Source organism: Heterocephalus glaber, unplaced genomic scaffold (genome assembly GCF_053883595.1).
Source record: "Heterocephalus glaber isolate CG9 unplaced genomic scaffold, H.glaber_assembly_v1.0 deba00001428, whole genome shotgun sequence".
In the NCBI taxonomy this organism is placed as follows: Eukaryota; Metazoa; Chordata; class Mammalia; order Rodentia; family Bathyergidae; genus Heterocephalus; species Heterocephalus glaber.
The window spans coordinates 19,027,467-19,047,713 of record NW_028258293.1 but is presented as its reverse complement, the minus strand read 5'-3'; the positions used below and the strand labels follow the sequence as shown (position 1 = coordinate 19,047,713).

The 20,247-nt window shown below is 43.3% G+C and overlaps 1 long non-coding RNA gene and 1 pseudogene across 3 annotated transcripts in view; one reads left to right on the top strand and one right to left on the bottom strand.

The window, feature by feature from the left end:
* LOC147827991 (uncharacterized) overlaps positions 1-20,247 on the top strand; it is a 201,085-nt gene that overhangs the window by 43,318 nt on the left and 137,520 nt on the right. Inside the window, exon 2 of one of the 3 annotated variants that reach the window (XR_015451448.1) lies at positions 12,936-13,239. The exons of the other annotated variants lie outside the window; for them this stretch is intronic. This is a non-coding gene — a long non-coding RNA (uncharacterized LOC147827991). The remainder of the gene's footprint in view (positions 1-12,935; positions 13,240-20,247) is intronic. 3 annotated transcript variants of the gene reach the window in all.
* Positions 11,054-12,532, bottom strand: LOC101710097 (beclin 1-associated autophagy-related key regulator pseudogene; annotated as a pseudogene).

The following is a 20,247-nucleotide window of genomic DNA, read 5'->3' as shown; positions in this document are numbered from 1 at the left end:
AGCAGGGCAAATCCTTGCTATGATAAATACTATTGTTATTGTCAACATTTGTTACTAACCAGATGCAGTTTCTATTCTCAGAGGGAGCCTAGGCAGTACCCAGAGGCCATGGGGAGCCCCAGGAAGCAAAATTCTCCGTCTGTGTGTGTGTGTGTGTGTGTGTATGTGTGTGTGTTGGGGGTGGGTGTGGAGCTTGGCCTGCAGGGACTTGAGGTTGGGCTCAGGCCTGCAAGGAGTTGGGGTACATAGCAGGGAAGGCAGCTGACAATGGAGTGAGGATGAATGAGAACCTCTAGGAGCCTGGGTGCAGAGGTCTGTGGCTGGACTGGTCCTCAGAACTTATTCTCTGCATGCACCTCCTTCTCAGGTAAAAGTACTTGCTTCCAGATTGACAATGGACCTGAAATTTCTGAGACCCCCTTGAGTGGGAGGAAGTGGGAGATCTTGCAGTTGGGGCCCACCTAGTAGTGCAGGTGGCCCTGGAAGCTATTGATATCACCAACACCTCTTTTTTGCCCCATAGATTCTGGTTTTTGATGTCTCTGCTCCTGCTTTTCCAAATAAGGGTGGTCCTTGTGTGCCAACAATAGTGCTAGGACTTCACCCATCAGTGAATAAGGGAAATAGAATGTTCTCTTAGAGTCCAGCTGCAAGGTCAGCCGGATGGGATGGACAGACCTTAGCAAAGCCACTTCAGAGAGGCAGCAAGGTGTGGAGGCTGTAACCTCTGGGAGGAAGTGGGAATTGTCAGGCAGAAGGGCAGCCCCAGGGACACCCCTAAGGGAGCTGCAGAGGCAAAGTGGCAGGCTTTGGGCAGGGGAGGGACAAGAGGGTTTGCCAGACCTCAGTCTGCTTTTTCTGGAAGGTTACCCCTCATCAGGCCCCTCTGGTCCATGATACCCAGTCTTTCCCAGCCATCCTGTGCTGGCTCCAAACTCACCAACCTGGCAGCTGACAGTCTGGTTTTGCTGGACACTGCCTTCAGGGATGCAGAGCCTGGCAGGACCCACACTGCAGGAGCCTTGGCACTTCACTGTAGACAACACTGATCATGGCTTAGACACCTGTTCTCAGTGAATGAGGTGTGGAGTAGTCTCCCGGAGCCTCTTCCTGAGACCAAGGCCCAATCTCTGGGCTGGGAAATTTGCTGCAGTGAGGAAAGCTGTCCTGGGAGGCTGTCAGGGACTACCCAAGAACCTCACTCCATTCTTACCCCAGGCCTTTCCATCAGGTGGTTGCCAGTGTGCATCCATGGCTGTATGCGCGTGTGTGTACAGTGTGAGAACATGCATGTGCTAGCACTCTAGGAAGTGTGTGAAGGTCTATGTGGGATGGGAAGTGGGAGTCTTATGTCCCACATGCCTCTTCCCCACACTGCAGGGAACCGCTGTGTTACAAGTTACATGTGAGGCTTTAGCTTTGGAGCAAATAACCCGGAAGTTAAGATCTATAATTCCCACTTATTTTATTTTATTTTATTTTTTTCCCCATTAACTTTATTGGTACATTTTAGGTATAAAATACAGATACATTCATCATTGGGATCTTGTACCATTACATGAGTCTCTTGGTTCTTTTTTTTTCCCCCTTCCCCTGCCCTCCCTTCACCCCCCCACCCTTCCCTATTTGTAAAGTCTTTGTTTCCATTTTTTCATATTTTTTCTTTTCCTTTCTTTCCTTTCCACTACCCCTGCCACTTCCCCTGCTCCTTTAGATGTTTACTTCCTATTACACAATATCAATTATACATTTTTAAAATTACAATACCAAGACCTAGGAGACATTACCACAAATTTTACAGAATTTAAAAGGATATAAAAAGCATATTTCAAAAATCTGTTTTGAAATAAATTTGACAACTTCTAAGAAGTACCTTGGAAGACAAATTAATGAAACTAACTATGGAGGAAATATAAAATTTGAATAACACCTATTAAAGAAAGTATATTCCTAGCTTGAAAACCTACCTATATGACAACAGCAGGCTCATAAACATTTTAACTGATAAACTATATCAAACAACTAAAGAAGGAACACTTCTCCCCTCATTTTAGGAAATCAACATTGTGTTAATCTTAAAACTGGATAAAGAAAATAGAAGAAAAAAGTATGAACATCGATAGAAATTTGTTTAACAAAACAAACTATTAGAAGTCAGATCTGGCAGGATGTAGAAAGTGGTTTTGTTATAGGGATGGCAGGGTTGGTTCAGCAGTAGAAGATCTACCCCCAAAAGTCATCATTTTAACAGAGGAAAGGAAAAAGCCATATGATCCTGTCATTAGTTGGACAAAAAGTATTGGACTAAATTCTATAGCTGTTCATGGTAAAAGCTATCAGGAGACTAGAAGTAGAACAGAAACTTCTCAACAGATTAAAGACATGTACTCCATACTCCCAGTGAGAACACCTTATATGAATGGAGAAGATACAATGCTTTCTCCTTAAGGTGGGGAACAAGGGCAGATATGCTTACTCTTCATCTGTCCATTAAACTTTGAAACCTAGGCCCCACCAAAATAGTCTGGCAATAAAATGACACAACTAGGATAGGATTGGCATGGCAGAAGCAAAATCTTTATATGTAGATGAAATGATCATCTACAGAGAAAATACTAAGAAATCTCTAGGAGCCCCTAGAACTTGTATTTGAATTTAGCAGGATTAGAAAACACAAGGTATATATAAAAATTCAGGTCTGTGTATACTTGCTATAAATGAAGAATTGGATATTGAAATTTAAAAGTTATGTAGGAGTACAAAGGACCTAGAAAAGTTAAAAACAAAAACAAAAACAAAAACAAAAACAGTGTTGGAAGACATTTAGTACCTAATTTTAAGACTTCTTCTAAAGCTACAGTAATCAAGACAGTGTTGATGTAAGGTAAGACATATAGATCATTTGAATAAAACAGAGAATCTAGAAATAGAACCACATATATATGGTCCACTGAGTTTTGAAAGATTATTTTAACATTAGCATTTTATAGAATATACACTCAATTCAAGAGCTGAGGAAGAGATAGTGTTTTCAGCAAATGACACTAGAATACCTGGTATCTGTATATAAAATGTCAACCTCAACCCTTTTTTTCCATACATGAAAATAACTTGAAGGGATCTATGAACCTAAATAAGAAAGCCTAAAAGTATAAAACTTTAAGAAGAAATTATAAGGGAAAATATTTATGAATTCAGGGTAGGCAAGAACTACCTAGGATACAAAAACCATGATGTATGAAAGAAAAAAATTGATAAATGAGATTCCATCAAAATTTAGAACTTTAAATGACATCATTAAAATGAAAAGTAGTCCTCAAACAGACCATATTTACAATGCATATAACCTATGCCCAGAATGTATAAAGAATTTTTAGAGCTCATTAATAGACAACCCAATTAAAACGTGGACATAAGATGATAAATGGTCAGTATAGCACAAGGAATGGTGTGCAACTCTAGAATCAGAAAAATACTAATCAGTACAATAACAAGATTGAATTATGCACTCATTAGGGAGATGAAGTTAAAAGTTTTAAAAGCCTTGTCATGACTTTTTCTTTTTGTTGGATTCTCCCCCTTTGTGTTTAATTTGTCATGCCCAATGGATTCATTCTGCTGGGTTTCCTGGGGTTGTGATCCTCATTGTCTTTTCCTAGGGTATTGTCTAAAATTTTTTGGAGTCCTGGTTTGGTATTCATGAAGTTCCTGAGGTGCTCTTTATCATGAAAGTATCTTATTTCTCCATCAATTTTGAAAGATAGTTTTGCAGGGTACATCAATCTGGGTTGGAGGCTATTTTCCTTCAGGGCTTGAAATACATCAGTCCAAGCTCTTCTTGCCTTGAGGGTTTGCATTGAGAAGTCTGCTGTGATTCTGATGGGCTTTCCTTTGTATGTGATTTGTTTCTTTTCTCTCACTGCTTGTAGAATTTTGTTCTTCTGTTGGATTTCTAGAATCCTTACTATTATATGCCTATGTGTAGATTTTTTTTTGATTAAGGCTAGCTGGAGTCCTATATGCCTCACTTATCTGTATGTCAAGTTCTTTTCCCCTCCTTGGGAAATTTTCTCCCTTCACTTCTGTGAACAGTTTTTTATGTCATCTGCACTCTCTCCTCTTTCTTTATTGCCTCCAGTCAGTCTTATGTTATTCTTCTTTGCATCGTCTAGCAGTTGCTGGATTGATTTCTTGTGTTCCCTTATAATTTTGAAGCAATTTTTCTTTTCCTCCTCACTAATTGCAATCTTTTCTTCTATATCTGAAATTCTATCCTCACATTGGTTCATTCTGCTGCCCAGACTTTTGATGGAGTTTTTAATCTCTTGGAAATCTGTTTGTATCTGTTTTGTGGATTCCATTTGTTTCCTATGTTGGGATTCCATCATGTTCCTCAGATCCTCTATTTTTTTATCTGTGTCTTCTCTAGATTTATTAATCATGTCTTGCACCATGAGCAAAATCTTTGCTGTTATCTGAGTAATTATTTCTGATTTCATTTTTCCCAGATTCTCTTTTGTTGCCAGTTCAGAGAGTCCAGGTGGTTGAGTATCAGATTGTTCCATCTCATTTCCCTTTGGAGTTGCTGTAGGTGATCTGGAAGTCTATTTTTGAGGCTTGTTTATGTGTTTTCTCATTTCCGGGGCGGGGCATGCTTCTGGTGCCCATGCAGCTCACCTTCCCTGCCCTAGGAGCTTGGGATGGCATTGGGGGAGCTTCCTTCTGGGTTCTGGGACCGGCTCAGCTTCTCTGCCCTAGGAACCTGGGATGGCAGCAGGGGAGATTCCTTCCAGGTGCTGGGACCGGCTCAGCTTCTCTGCCATAGGAGCTTGGGATGGCGGTGGGGCAGCTTCCTTCCAGATGCTGGAACTGGCTGATCTTCTCTGCCCTAGGAGCCTGGGATGGAGGGGGACAATTGCCACTTTTCTTATAACATCCTGGGAAATAGCATGGGCAAAAATATCAAATAGATCCTGCTTCATAAACTAGGTGTGCCATTTGCCAGTTGTGTGTTTGGAGCAAGCCTCTTAACACTCAGCATCTGTGGGGCATACCAATGCTGACTTCCCCTGGTTGATAAGAGGGTGAAATAAGGTGGGTACATGCAGGTGTCTAGTACAGAGTGACAGCCAGGCATGCAGAAAGGCCAGGGTAAGTGGTACCTTGTATTTTTTGCTAAACTCTGGACAGAATCATTTGCACAGAGTGTAGAAGAAGCAAATGCAGTAGAATTCACTTTTTATTCTCTCAAAAGGAGTTCAGCCTGGTAATCATGAGAGGTTGCCCAGAGAAGGGCATGGATTTGATTATAAGATGCTGTCATTTGTAGGGTGTGCACACATTTGCATCTCTCTCTCTCTCTCTCTCTCTCTCTCTCTCTCTCTCTCTCTCTCTCTCTCTCTCCTGGAGGAAGAGAGGCAATAGGTTAAATGTGAGTATCTATTATAATGTTTAGAAACAAAATAAATGAAAATTGTGTCTTCTGGAATAAGAAAATGCAATACTATAACTTACTGTGATTGAATACTTGCTATATGTCAAATATGTTCTGAACTATATGCTACATTCTTTACATAAGTAATCTCATTGAATCCTTACTAATTCCTATGAGACTAACACTATTAGGATCCTTACTTGATCAATGAGAAAAATGAGTACCAAAAAGGTCAAAAAGCTAGTAAGTGCCAGAGCCAGAACCTAAACCCAGGTACTGATGATAACATATCTTCTTTCAACTTTTATATGTCATTTCCTCTTCAATTTAGGATACCAAGTTTAGTGCAGAAATGGAAACCCCAGTCATTATTCACTTCAAGCCCATTTCTTCTTTTAGGAGCACATATGGATCTAGTAACATATCCATTACTTTTTCTAAATTCTCAGATTTTAATACAATATATTTTCTGGAAAGAGCCCATCAACTATTCATACTTTGGTGTGGATTTAAGTCACAGAATCATATAATATGACAGTGTCAGAGAATCTCAAGTTGCACCTGGTTTTACTTTTGACCAAATGCAGAGATTTTCTGCAAAGTGGCTCCAGTGTCGCCACCCTGACTGTCCTTTAACACCTTTCACAGCAGGGGACTCACCATGAACCATTCCTATAAGCCCAGAGAGCCCTGATTGCTAAATTACATTGAACTGAACTCTGCTTCTCTACAGCTTTCCACCAGCAGTCTCCATTCTGCTCTCTGGAGCAATTACAAAATAAATTGCCTCCTTTTCCCCGTGATGACCTTTCAGATGTGTACGAGCTCTCCTGTCCCTTCTCTTCTCCAGATGGAACTCCTAATTTTCCTCATATATTCTCTATAGGACTAGCTTCGGATTCCTCACCATCCTCCCAGCTCAGCAGCCGTGCATGCTCCAGTTTAAACATTGAATATATCCCATCAGGTGGGGTCTGACCACCAACATATTCTTTTTCTTTTTGGGTGCCATTTGAAACTTAAACTTGACCTCTTGGTAGCATGGGAAGTCTATGTTCCCAATGTAAGAAATCTTAGACACCAACTTGGAGCTGGGAGAGATCTGATGGAGCAGGTGCCACTCATCCCTAACCACCCCCATGATTTATTTTATAAGACTTTTTATCTGATAGAGACCATCTGCATGCTGCTTGCGATTCCCTGTTAGTCTGTAAGTTTCCAGGCTTGGCGTTGCATCTGATCATTTCTGGATCCCTCCACAGTGTCTGCCACATGGGTGTGCCTCCCTTCGGCTGTCAATAAATGCAGCTGATTGATGGACTTGCTGGGGCCTAAGAAGTCATTTTCTGCTCTGTTGCAGATCAGAATCCAGCTGTGTCCAGCTGGAACCAGCCCTCTGCTTGCTCGCTTTTTCCAGGAGCACAGACGCAGGTCTCATGGCTTGCCTGTCCATGATGACAAAGTGAATTTCACTGTGGAGCTCTGCTCTCTCCTACCCCCATCTACGAGGAACCAGAACCAGGAGCGAAATGGCACATCCCAATTTGCACAGAGCTCCAGACCCCCTTCTTCTGATTATATTTATCTGCCAAACCTCCAGCAATGAAAATCCCCCAGGTGTGGGCACATTCTCTAGCTCCAATTTGCTGAGAAGGGGCCAATGTATCAGACAGCTGTTTCCAATGTATCTCTGTTGAGCCTGTAGCCTCTGCCGCCTCCTGCCTGTTCCTCCTCCTTCCTCTGCCTCCTCCCTGATGTTGCCTATAAATCAAGCGTCTCTTCTTAAAATTGTAATCACCAAAATAAGGCGGTGATTTATAAGGAATTCTGAAATACCAAATAATCAGCCGAACACTTCAATTTAATGGCAGCAATAAGTCAAGTGGCTCCACGCTCATCTCAGGAGGAGGAAGCACGTGGGTCTGGGTTGTTTCAGGATGACAAATGCTCTTTTGTGAGTTGTAACAAATCAATTATCCACATGTTGAAAACTGAGTAACTCCTTCCTCAAGATATACTTTTATAGATACATTAAAAAAAAAAGTTCCAGGGAAGGAGGGCTCTTTAGTTACTTTGGGGGCAAAAGAAAGCTGGGGAAATAATAGCTCTGAGAAGGAAGCTGTCCAAAGTGATATCAGTCAGCAGTGTGGGTGGCCAGTGCCTATGGAAGATGTGCACAGGACACTCAGGGCCTGCTTCTTACCCAGCCCAGGCAGGTAACAAGGAGTCTGCCTCTCCTGCAGCGGCACTTTGCAATGAAACTCCTGGTTCCCTGAAGAGCCCAATGGGGGCAGTCAATCCTCAAGATCTCCTTGGGCTCATTTGTCTTGTGTTTCTCATTTCAAGAAGAATTTCTTCTTTTTTCATGAGAGTCACACCTCGGCAGCTGGCCTTGAGCTTGGAACCTGTGTTATCTCGTTTTGTATGGCCCCATCTGTTGAGGTCACCCAGACAGGCTCAAGTGTCCTTTCCTGGGTCCTATTTTCCTCCCCTCCCACATCACACCCATTTGCCACACAATCAAACACAAGAGCATCTGCTCAAAGCGTCTCCTGTCAAAGCAGGCGGGGCTTAAAGCCACCCCGGCCTTCGCCCAGCTGGTGGGTTTGTCGGATTCAAGGCCTTGAGAAGGTCATGCTGTCATGGTTCCACTCGCTGCCCTTGTCCCAATGCGTGGGGCTTCAGCCACATCTGGTGCCCTGAGTGCCCTAGTGGGCAACACACTGCCAAGGGGAACTTGACAAAATGGAACTGTCGTGGCTATAGAGGGTAGGTGGGTTGCCTACTATTCCACCAAGAATGGTTAAGGGGCAATGGTTGCTTTGAATAGATGCAGAAGAAAAGACCCATTGTGCGAGGGTTGATGCATAACTGGGCTGGGAGTGGACACCCTGGCTGTAATTAAAAGTGTTAGGCAGAGGAGAATTCTGCAGTAGGTAGCAGGTGACCCTTGGGCCTTGCATTTCGGGTCATGCACAACTCTGTCCCTCTGAAGAAGGCAGAAGCCTTTGTGGGCATGCAGCCTGCAATGCAGCTGTTGTTTTGATATTAGGCTTCTCTGTCCACATTGCCCACTGTCCTGCTGGCCTGTCCTCTGCCACTTTTCCCTGGCCAGTCCCACTGCTTGGCCTCCCTTGGCAGATTTCCCTTCCTCCTTTTGTCTTCCTCAAACCCTGGCTTGTATCAGTAACCTTATTGTCTTTGTACCCCCCTCTCCTCTCCCTTTCCTATTTCTCAGTCTTGTTGACTTGGATGCTCTGAGGATGACTGCTCTGGTCCATTCATTAGGTCATCCATGCACTCAGCAGTTGTTCTGAGGACTTTCAGTGTGCAACCTTAGTACACATATAAGCAAGTGTACTTTGTGAAGGTGAATCAGGCATCAGCAGAGACAAAAAATACCAGGGAGGACCTACCTAGGTGGGATAGTGAAGGACACTTCTCTGAAGAAGTGAGGATTAGAATTGAGACCTGAAAAATGAGAAGTCATTCAGGGAAGGGCAAGGACAAGTGACATTCAGGCAAAGGAACACACAGTGTGCAAAGGCCTTTGGGAAGAAAACAGCTTGGAGGGGTCCAGAAACTAAAAGAAGAAATATTGATTTTTTCAAATCATACCATGAATGTGTGGCAGTGTCCTGCCCCCTATTCCTTCTACCTGGGAAACTCTTATTCAGGTAGTCCGATGGATGGTTCCTTTCTGTTGCCTTTTATGACCTCCCTTTCACATTCATTGCCCCTTACCCATGTGTGTGTGTGTGTGTGTGTATACCTATCATTCACTGAAATTGCTATTTATTGGATTACTTTTTTTTGGTACCAGAGATCGAACTCAGGTCCTTGCACTTGTGAGGCAAGCAGTGGAACGACTGAGCTAAATCCCCAGCCCTATTAGATTACTTTTTGAAAAATGATTTCCCCCCATTAGACTAGAAACTCCACAAACAGAAATCTTGTACTAATAAGCTATCATATTCCCAGCACCTGGCAAACAGAAGACACTTAATATATGTTTTATGAATTAATGGATGATGAATGATAGGCTGAAAAAACAACATTGGTGAGGAAATGGAGGTTTGTTATAATCAAGCACCCACAAGTTATGCTAAAAGAGAAGGGGGAGAGGATGTGTTGAGCTCCACACCAGGATATTATTAAAGAGAGAAAAAGTGTGTAATGAGTGTATTTATGATGTGAATGCAAAGGCCAGTACTTAAACTCCTTTTTTTTAAGTAGGCTAACATTTCTCCTATTTCCATTATGAATTTGCCTAGCAACTCTCATCCTGTGATAAATAAATACAGACACATTCTGTAAAAGGTGTTAACAATTAAGCTGCTGCTAGGCCACCAGTTTGTGCAGTGCTTGTCGCTGGTTACAGAAAACCTCCACTGATCTACTCTGACCAGCAGATGTGGACACCTTACTCATGAGCAGGCCCTTCAAAGGAGTGTGTCTGGTTGCTTCATGTTTTCACCAAGGGGAGAGTATGCAATGGCAGGCCGACCTGAACTAGGTTATGCATAGCTCTTCGTTGAGCCTTTAAGTAGCAATCACTCATGGATTCCTTCTGCTTTTTCTACCATGAATTCCCAGTTGCTATTTATAAAACGAGCACTTGCAATTGTCAGATCCCAATGTAAGACAGAAAACAAAACAAAACAAAATAAAACAAAACAAAAAGATCCAAGTACTTGGAGAATAAAACAGGTTGGAAGGTAGCATTGCTCATCGGGTGGGTGATTAGATGCTGGAGACGGGGAAATTGGACGGTACTAGATTTATGGCTTGAGGGACTGGGTGGAGGTTTGTGTCAGCAAGAGTTCAACCAGAGGAGCAGAACCATTAGGAGATCTATCGATTGATCACTCTATCTATCTATCATCTATCTATCTATCTAGTCAGCTTTCTATTACTGTAAGAAATATCTGAAATAATAAAATTTTAAAGCATAAAAGGTTTTTTCTCACTCACAGTTTGCAGCTTTCAGCCCATGATCAAATGGCCCTGTTACTCTGAGCTGGTGGTGGCAAATCATGGTGGGACCATGTGGGAGGGCAAAACGTATGCATCCTACAGCTGGAAAGCAAAAAGACAGAACAGGAAGGGACTAGGGTCTTGTAATATTCTTTTTTTTTGGTGGCTATGGGTTTTTATTCATATTATCTTGTTTCAATAAATCATTTAAAAATGGAAAACATGCCAAGTTGAATTTTTTAAAATCTTGCTGTTTACATCCTGTTCTGGCACCTACATGAAAGATTTTAATGATCAGCAAGAGTAGAAAAAAGAGTGGTTGAAATGTATTACTTGAAAGTATTCACAGAATAGATCCAGTGCAAAATAAGGAAACCAAAAATATTTCAGCAGTGTAAGCCAGTATGTTGGTGTTCAACCCCATTAAAAGAGTTTGATCACTTAACTGAATGTAAAGTGCCTCTAGTTGATATTAACAACAAAATACACCCTATCAATTCCTAAATTTTCCAAATCCTTGTTTTGCTGAATTACTCTAGACATAAGTTGGTGATCTCTATTCTTTAGCTGCATTTCCCACTCCTGTTTTCTAAGTTCATTTGGTATTTGATGCAGATTTGGCATGTTTTCAGTCCATGCCCATTAACGGTGTCCAGTGTAAGCTTTGAACCAGGAGGTCACTGAGGCTGCAGCAGAGGAGATCATCCCCCCTGCACTGCTGCTTGAGATAGGTGGGGACACTTGGGTGCTCCGGCTCTGGGAGATTTCCACAGGCTGGGAAGGGATGTCACAAAACCGAGGGCTTGGCAGGTTCTCCCAGTCTGTGCCCAAATCAGTTTCCTCATTGCTTATGTCCTCATCTCCACTCTCATCTGACTCTCCAGCAACTCCAGGATCTACAAATTCCATGGACTCCTCAAGGTCTGCTCGCACTTCAAAGGGTCCTGACCTGCCCAGGTGCTCTGAGCTTGAGGTGACCAGGTACATGAGATTCCTGAGGGTGTGCAGTGGTTGTAACTGATCCAAATTTACATGCTGAGAAAAACAAAGGTAAAGGATATTTGTGTTCAATTTCTTCACTGCTTGAGTAAACTTCTGTTTGCTGAGATTTTCTCCATAAAATTCACTGTTGCACAGCTTTTTAGGAGGACTGACATCGAGTATGTGAGACAAAATGTTGACCAGCTGAGTGGCAGAGCACAGTGCAGCACTGATGGTGTCGGCAGGGTTAGTATGCTCCATGTCAGGCCCCTGCATTGTTTTCTTCTCTTCTACCCAGCTGTAGTAGGCAGAGTAGTTCCCATTGTTCGGCAGGCTTATCCAGGGCCCCGTGATGCTGACTCTGGTGTCCCATTGTGGTCATCACAGACCCACTGCCCCGAGAGGTACGTCATCCTCCGGGCCTTGGCAAGCTTGCTCACAGTGCTGGAAGTCATGGCACTGTCACTCTCTGAAGACCCATCTGCAGGGTCTCTTACACCAGTCTTTACTTCCTCGATTGGAAAGATGACAGAGGTGAGCTCTAGAATGTGGGCTTGCCGAAGGTCTGCAAGATGCTCATAATGTCTTCTTAAATCAACAGTTTTTTTTTTCTACCAGGTCACCAAGTTTTCGATTATGCCTCTGAATCTTCTCCTTTTTCTCTTGATGCCGTTGTGCTCAACCATAAAGTTCTGGTTCTTTTCCTTGGTTTTGAGAAGACTTTCTGAATTTTTCTTCATTTCTTCATTTCCTTTACATATTGTTTGTTTCAGTTGTTCAATCCTCATCTTGCAGGTCATTATTTTCCATCGCAATTGATATGTTACCCATTTTCCTTCCATAGCTTTTAATACTTCTTTTTGAAATTTTTCTTGCTTGCTCTTAAATCGCTTTAACCTTTCCTTCTTGTCAATAAACCTCTCCCGATCTCGGCCGTCTAGGTAGACTAAATCGCCGCTCTGGATGCATTCGGCGCAAGTCAGCCGCCGGTGGGTGGTATTGGACAACGGACACCGCTCGACCGCCACGTACAGCCCCTCTGCATCGTCCAGGGAATCCACCAGGTCCCGCACCAGTGGGGGGGGTCCCACAGCCGGCAGCGTCAGGCGCCAGCTCTGCATTCCCACTGGGAGACGCCATGATGGTCTGAGACTTGTAATATTCTTCAAGGACACAACTCCAGTGACCTCAGATCTCACTCTAGGCCCCACCTCTTAGTTTCTACCACCTCCTAATAGCTCCAAGCCTCACCCTTCAACACTCTGGCTTTTAGGGAATGCTTAAGATCCAAACTACATCTATCTATCTATCTATCTTTCATTTATCTACTTGCCTATTGATATGGATATATTATAGGGATTTGACTTATACAACACTAGAGCAGGGCCAGTCATATGTACAGCTGTTACCTCTGTGTCTTCAGGGCAGGCAGTCTGGACAGGAAGAAGGCCGTGATATAGGGAAGCTAAAGAGAACCTGTGAGGATGAGTTGGGATCCATGAGGCTGGAGTAGAACTTGCATTAATCTTTTATCACCTTTCAGCTTTCATTGCAGGAGAACCTGCTTTTCTCAATCACGGAGCTAATGTGCACCTGGCCCAGGAGCAAGAGGCACTGATGAGAAACCTATCAGGAGGTGGAGGAGCCACCTGCCTGACCCCCACTTCACTCCCCGAGGTGAACCAATGGATGTGCCACAAGAGCACCTGCTCCCCTGCAGCAGCTGAGAGCAAAACCCAAACCATTGTTGCTTCACTGCTGCCTTCTGAGCCTTGGGTGGCTCATGCTAGCCTAGAACTCAGCAGGGAAGATAGCCCTGGGAAGCCAGTTTTAGCCCGGCCAGGCTGGTAAGTCCTTATATGGTGTAGATGCAGTCACAGTCACAAGAGAGATGCTCAGGGACTGTGTTGAGACAGAAAAGATCAGCGTTCAAAGGATGGGCAGAGGATGGAACCCTACTGTGGAGAAGGGGCAGGAGGAATCAAAGGGATAGGAGAGAATAGAATGAAGGGCAGAGTTTCTGGGCATAAATGTTTGTGAGAAGGTGAGTCCCTAAGTGATAATGATGACAATGATGATGGGCATGATCCTGAATTTAAAGACTGCTCTCTGTGACACTAGCCAGTGAGAATGGATGCTGGCCTTTGAGGAGGTTCTAGGGGTCCCAAGGAAGAAGCCAGCATCCCACCATGTGATGGTGACGAGAGTGGTGATGGTGGACACTGGGTAGACAGGGGCTCTAGGGAACAGCTATTTACCACCCTGTGTGGGAGCTACTCCGCATTTTGACAACTACTGTGTCTGCCTGGGTGCAAAGTAGCTGATTATCAGCCCTATTTGTAACTAACACCACCTGAGTGCCTCCCAAGGGCCAGGTGCTCAGCTAAGCACCTAGAGTCAGTGTGATGGTGGTGCTGCCCTCTGTGTCCTTGGCCCTGTCCTGTCTGCCTCTGGGAGGAGTCAGAGTCTTGGATCCTGGCAGAGCAAGTTGTCAGGGACACCACTGGCCAACATCTGCTGCCATGGCATGTATCACTTTAGTAGGCGGATGTATTTTTGGGAGGCTCTGCAGGCCCTGCTCTGTGCAGGGAAGAACATTTCAGCACAGCAGCTGTTTATCAATGCCGAGGTGCTGATTGGGACAGTGAGAGGAGCAGCTGCCTTGCACAGTGACCGTTTAGAATGACAAAGGCAACAATATCTGACTGTTGGAATTCAGGGCACTATCTCTGTAAGGCAAATGGAATCTGAGCTAATGAAATCTACAGATTCTAGATGCCATTTTGGTTCATGTTTTATGGATACACCTTTGGGTACAATGGATTGCACACTCAGAAAGAATCTGTGGGCCACTTTCTTTGGCGTCATCCTCCCAGCTGCGGTACAAAGAGTCTGTTTTCCCCTTGACCTCTACCTCCTGATGACTCAGGATTTGTCCTGCCACCATTCCATTCTCAGAAACACTTTCAAGAGGTGCCAACATATTGTATCCTAAGTGATCCAGGCATTTGTGCCTCATAGTGTGACCAGATTGACCAAGAGGCATACCCAAGATGGCCCCATTCCCAAATTGTCTGTTGCATTTGCTTGGCATCAGCTGAGGCCAGGGTGAACAGGTTTAGTTCCCATTTTCCATGTGAGCCATGCAGTCTCACTCTGGTCACAAAGGTGGCTGACACCTGTACCACTGGCAGTGTCTCTGGTTGGGGGTGAGGGGTGGGCAGGGAGAGGCATGGAAGGGAGGATGTGGGTGGTTCATTGTCTCTCACCTCAGCCCCTGGGGGGCCACCCAAAGCACGTGCTTTCTTAAGATGGATCAGTGCATGTCACCTGATTTGTGGGGCATGGCATTTGACTACATATGCTTAGCCTTCGTGTTCCTTCCTTGGTGTTGATTGTCACATACAGAAGGAAGTCAGCAAATGGTGGCAAGTTGGATTCAGAGTTGTAACTATCATGAAGTTTATTCACCACTTTGAAGATCTGAATTTGCAATGTGGGTTTCTTGCCAATAACTAGCAGAGTCTGCTTAGTCATGTGTATGAAATACTAGGCTCCGGAGCTGGAACTGAGAAGGGAATCCAGCAGAGACAGTGACACAAAAAAGGGGAAGCTGGAGTAGAGTAGTTTGTGCAGGGATAACAGGGCCAGCCAAGGACAGGGTTAACCTGAGTGAGTGAAGCAGTAGCAGCCAAGCTCATATTTTTATTCTAACAGCTTCAAAGGAAAGGCTGACAGCTAGTGTCTCAAACTCCCCAGATCAACAACTGGGGTTTTATATTGTTGGTCAAAATGGGATTTAGGTAAGAAAAAGAAAAAGATTTAATTCACTTTATGTTTAGTTATATCTGAAGTTAGTAATAATTACAAATTGCCAATGATTACAACTTCCTACACTGGTTATGTTTTATGACTTCTCGTGATTATCTAAAACATGCTTCACAGTTCTTGATGTTTGTATACAAACATTAAAGGTTTACATTTCAGATGGGTAAAAACAGGGTTGTCAAAATAATTTGACAGGAAGACAGTCCTTATCTGTTTCTATAGAACGTCAGCTGAGAAATTAGTCTTAAGTGGAGCCAGAATCTAGTTTTTCTGAGGACCTTTCTCAATCTGATTTGTAAGCAAATAGATTCTTTAACTACCTGGGTAGTAAATAATGTTTATCCTCCATCTTCTCTTGTCAGCCAAGAAAAACAATTTACAGTATAATACCTGAATAAGCAAAAGTACTTTTCCGTGCAAGTGATTTTGTTTAGTTTCCCTTTAATTAAAGATGACCTCCTTAAAAGGTGATTCATTTCTCACTGCATAGTTTTCTTTCTTAAAGAGAGGGCTTATCTGATTGTATTTCCTCAAGGTTAGTGTGTTTCCCTAAGATCCAAATGTGGCAATGTGTGGCCCTTTGGGTAAAGCAGATTCCTTGTCATGTCCACAAATCCTGTTCCAGGGTGTCTACTTCTTGCCCTCCCAACTTTGTCCTGTACCTCTTTCACTCCAGCCCTGTGACTCACTATTCTTTCCCAAGCTCTGCTCTGTCAGTTGATGCACAGTGTCATCTGTGTGGAGGTTGTTTTGTATACTTTCTATATATAGCTTTCTCTAGCTCTAACAAAATATCTGAGACAATTAACTTAGACAGGAAAAATGTTTTGGAAGTTCCAGTCTGAGAGTGGTTGGACCCATTGTTCTGGTTTTGTGGCAAGGCAGCACATCAGGGTGTGAGCATGTGGTGGAGCAAAGCCATTCACCTCATGGCTGAGAAGTGAAGACAGGAAATGGAAGAGGCCGGGGTTCCTTTAGGGGAACTCTCCCAATGACCTAAAGCCCTCCCACTAGGCCCCACCTCCCTAAGGTTCTACCACCTCCCAGGAGTGCCACCTGAGGGTCCAGCCTTTAACAGCTTGAGGGACGTTCAAGATTTAAACTATAGCATCTCTATCACCAACTAACTCAGAGCCTGTTTTTGTCTCAGATGAACAGCCACTTCCTCAGGGGGATTTTCTCTGAACATCCCCTCCATATATACTTGAGTAGCCTCCCATTGTAGCAGTTTACTCATTTATGATCATCTAATTATTGACTATGTTTACTTATCACTGTATTACTTATTACTGTATTTATTTATCAGCTGTCTTCTCTTCTAGACTCTAAGTTTCTTGGAATCAGGAACCATATCTTTTTGGTCACCTCTGTTTCCCTACGCAGTGCTGTATGTGTGGTGCTCAGTTAATAGGTACTCAACTGGCTGAGTGGCAAAACTATAACTTTTTATTGAAGCAGATACTGTAAATGCATTAAAGTAAAAAAAAACTTTGTACACTTTTTTTTCTTAAATTCTTTTATTGGTACATTTTAGGTATACAATACATTTACATTTATCATTGGGTGCTTGTTACTGTACATGATGTATCTTGGTTCTTATTTTTTCCTCATTACCTGTGCGCCCTTCACCCCTCCACCCTTCCCTATTTACAAAGACTTTGTTTCCATTTTTTCCTTTTCTCATAATTTTTCCTTTCCCTTCTCCTCCCACTTCCCCTATCCTTTTGGACCTTTTCTTCCTATTTCAAATTATCAGTTATTCATTTTAATCATTTTAATCCTTATTTACACTTTCAGTTTCTCACACTAGACAAACTATTCAGTATTTACATATGTGCTTCCTATTTATTTCACTTAAGCATCTATAAATGTCTCTAGTTTCTCATTCTTTATGGCTGAGAGTGCACTTTTAAATAGTAATAATGAATACTTTAAAAATAAGACTTGATTCAAGAAAGTCTAGACACATTTTAGTCCTATTTTTCATTGATCATTATCCTTTACTCATTGTGAGAGCATTTCTTTACTGATTTATCCTGGAATCACTCTGCAGTCAAAAGCATCTTTTGGGATAGAATTTTCTCTGCAACTTCAGCTCAATGATTTCAAGATACTTTGACAATAAGGATCCTTTCATCGCACAGCTGTTGATGACATTTTTCTGCCTCAGTCAGAAGGGGATTATCACCTGCTCCTGGACTCAAATCTGGTAGAGAGATGGCCTCAGTTCCTTCTTTGCCTCTGGCTAGGAGTATCTCCAATATGGAATAAAAGACAGCTGCAAAACTGTCTTCCTCAAACCACAAAGAAGAAATGTTTTCATGCAGTCTCACATTTTGGAAACATAGTGAAATTGAGGTAGGTTAGAAGAGATAAGTACAAAGGAGATGAGGAAAATCATAATTTAAAAATTGCATTTTTAAGAAAATTGCAGCTTCAAGACATAAAGTCATGCAAGGTTATAATGTCTTCTCTTTTCCTCTGCAGGAAACTCACTCCAAAATTCCTAGAGTCTCCAAAGATATAATAAGACTGTCAGTTGGGCCTGTGCCTTTTTCCTGTAAACTGGGCCTGTGGTTTTCTTCCGATACTGTAGATTTACAAATTTGACAAACTTCCACCCTCAAGGAAGTAGCACTATTAATTGGGCACCATATTTTAAACTTCAAGCATGCACAAATGGTTTGCATTCTAGCCCAGTCCACTAATGGGTAACCTGACAGACACTAGGAATACACATTTTAGATCAGCCTTCTTAAGAACACTGCCAGGGCCACATAAATACCTTTGGCCCAAGACCACAATATACCTCACCCCTTGAGTGCCCACACTTCTTCCTGAGTGTTTACATCTTTGATTCTGCTTAATATGTCTTCCTATACCTCTTGTCAACCTGCCCTGAAATGCTTTTCTGTGGTGAAAGTTGGCAAACCTATTCTGTGTATGGAGAGGGGGGTGAATTGCCCCTGTCTTACTATTTAAGGGGAACTCCTAGAACACCTCCACCCTCTGGTGACAAAATGATTTCCCTTTCTCCCTTTCTTTGCCTTCTTTGAGTGATCCTTACATGCAGCAATGGCCCAGGAACCCGTGCATTTTAAGAAATGGTATCAAACTCCTGCCCTCCCGGATCTTATTGTTTGGTTAGGTGTGAATGGTAAAAAGCAATTCAAGGCAATATATGTTAAGGATGTGTGAGTTTCACAGGCAATAAGTCTGGGGATCAGGAGTGGAGGAGATATTTAGAAGCTTATGTTAATTTGTGACAGAGGGGAGGATTTTGAAGTTCTTTCCCCAATTTTCAAATAACTCAGTTCACTCATGTCTCTGATTCAGTCACCTCCCTGGAGAAGCCTTTCCTGACAAATATACTGTGTCACCTTTATCCCTTTAGTGTGTTTTATTTTCCATTTCCTGCAGGAGATTTATGTTTCCAGAGCTGGACTGTCCCGATCACTTGGGCCCCAGCACCTTGAAGAATGCTTCACTTAGAGTAGCACTCATTCATGCATACTGAACACAAGGATGGGATGGGGCGAGTGGACACAGAGATGGAGGAAATGGCAAGAGCAAAGCGAGGGGGCTGGCTTAAGGCAGGCCACTTTGACGGCAGTGAACACTGAGATCTCAGGAAGTGGGTTTGTGAGGCAGGATGTGGTGAGGTCACAGAAAGCATTGAATGGGAAGCTGTGGAGTTGCTTTAATTGGGGCATATGTGGCTAGGCCCTGGCCTAGGACAACGGCAATAAGAATGAAAAGGTGAAGAGACATTATACAGAAGTCCTCAAGGGAATTGCTAAGTGACTAGATGTTGGGGAAAGGGAAACCCCAAAGTGAGGTCTAACAGCTCCCCAAACTCCAAGAATACTGGCATTTCTGACAAAATTAGTGAAGTAAGAAGTAGAAATTGATTCTAGGGCCAGGCAGGTGGGTTCAGTTTGAGCTGGGTGGAGGATAAGGGGATGGCAGTGTACCTTCATGCCGCATGCATGCTCCCAGGGCAGGTACACCTTGCTTCTAGCTAGCTGCTCTGTGAGTGGTCTCATGGAGTCAAGGTTCTCACCATAGGCTTTCAGTGGTCTCCATGGGTATAGCATCTTGTGGTTTACGTATGGTTGTCTCCTGCTCCAACTATACTTTGTTAAAGGCCCCTTGCTTAGTCCCCTTTTCCATCCTGGTGAAGCTCATTTCATGTTTAGCTGAGTTGATGGCCAGGCATACCAAATCATGACCCGATCCTTGTAGTCAGTTCCAGGTATAGCTAGCTCTTCATCCCCAGATCTTCCCCTCCTTTCCACAGTGCCAACCTTCCAGAGAAAGAGGTCCTCTTCTCCTGACCCCTTTCTATCTCCCGTCTGCTCCATTTAGATGAAAAACTATGGAGGAAAGTGGAGAGAGTTAAAGAGTGGATACATTATTCCTAAGTTTCTAAATCTGATCAGTGTGTGGGGCTGGCTGCTGGATTTCCACGCCTGCATACAGATGAGGCTGTGTCTGGAGCAGAATAGTTTGTGCCCATAAACCATGACCTTCATTATCCATGGCCACAGGCAGCAGTGGCAGCCCCTGTAGAAATCTTTCCCATCCCAACTGTGGAAATGGCAGAAGCCAGAAGGTGGTACCATTTGTCTCCGCAGTGCTATCCAATACTTTCAATAGTTTTGTATAAAGTACACTGTTCCCTTATTCTTTCTGGCTTGGATGGACTTTTTTTCCAATTAAAAATTAAAATAGCTACTAAGTTTATATTCATTTCTTGGGCCTGCAATTCACGCTCCACTTCTCACAAACAGCTTGCATTATCACAGAGCTCATCTGCTTCTATCCGCTCTTGGAAACAGCTGCTTAGATCTCTGCTTGGTTAAGAATGGCTCCCTCATGCCAGAGAACCTGAGAATCAAGTTGACCGAGAGTGAGTTGAGACCTTTCAGCCCATCCTTTTTCTAGTAAAAAATGTCCCCAAATACCAACCTGTGGTCAGCTTGCCTCTTCTTAGGCAGCTTTAGGGTCGGAGCCCCAAGTGAGGC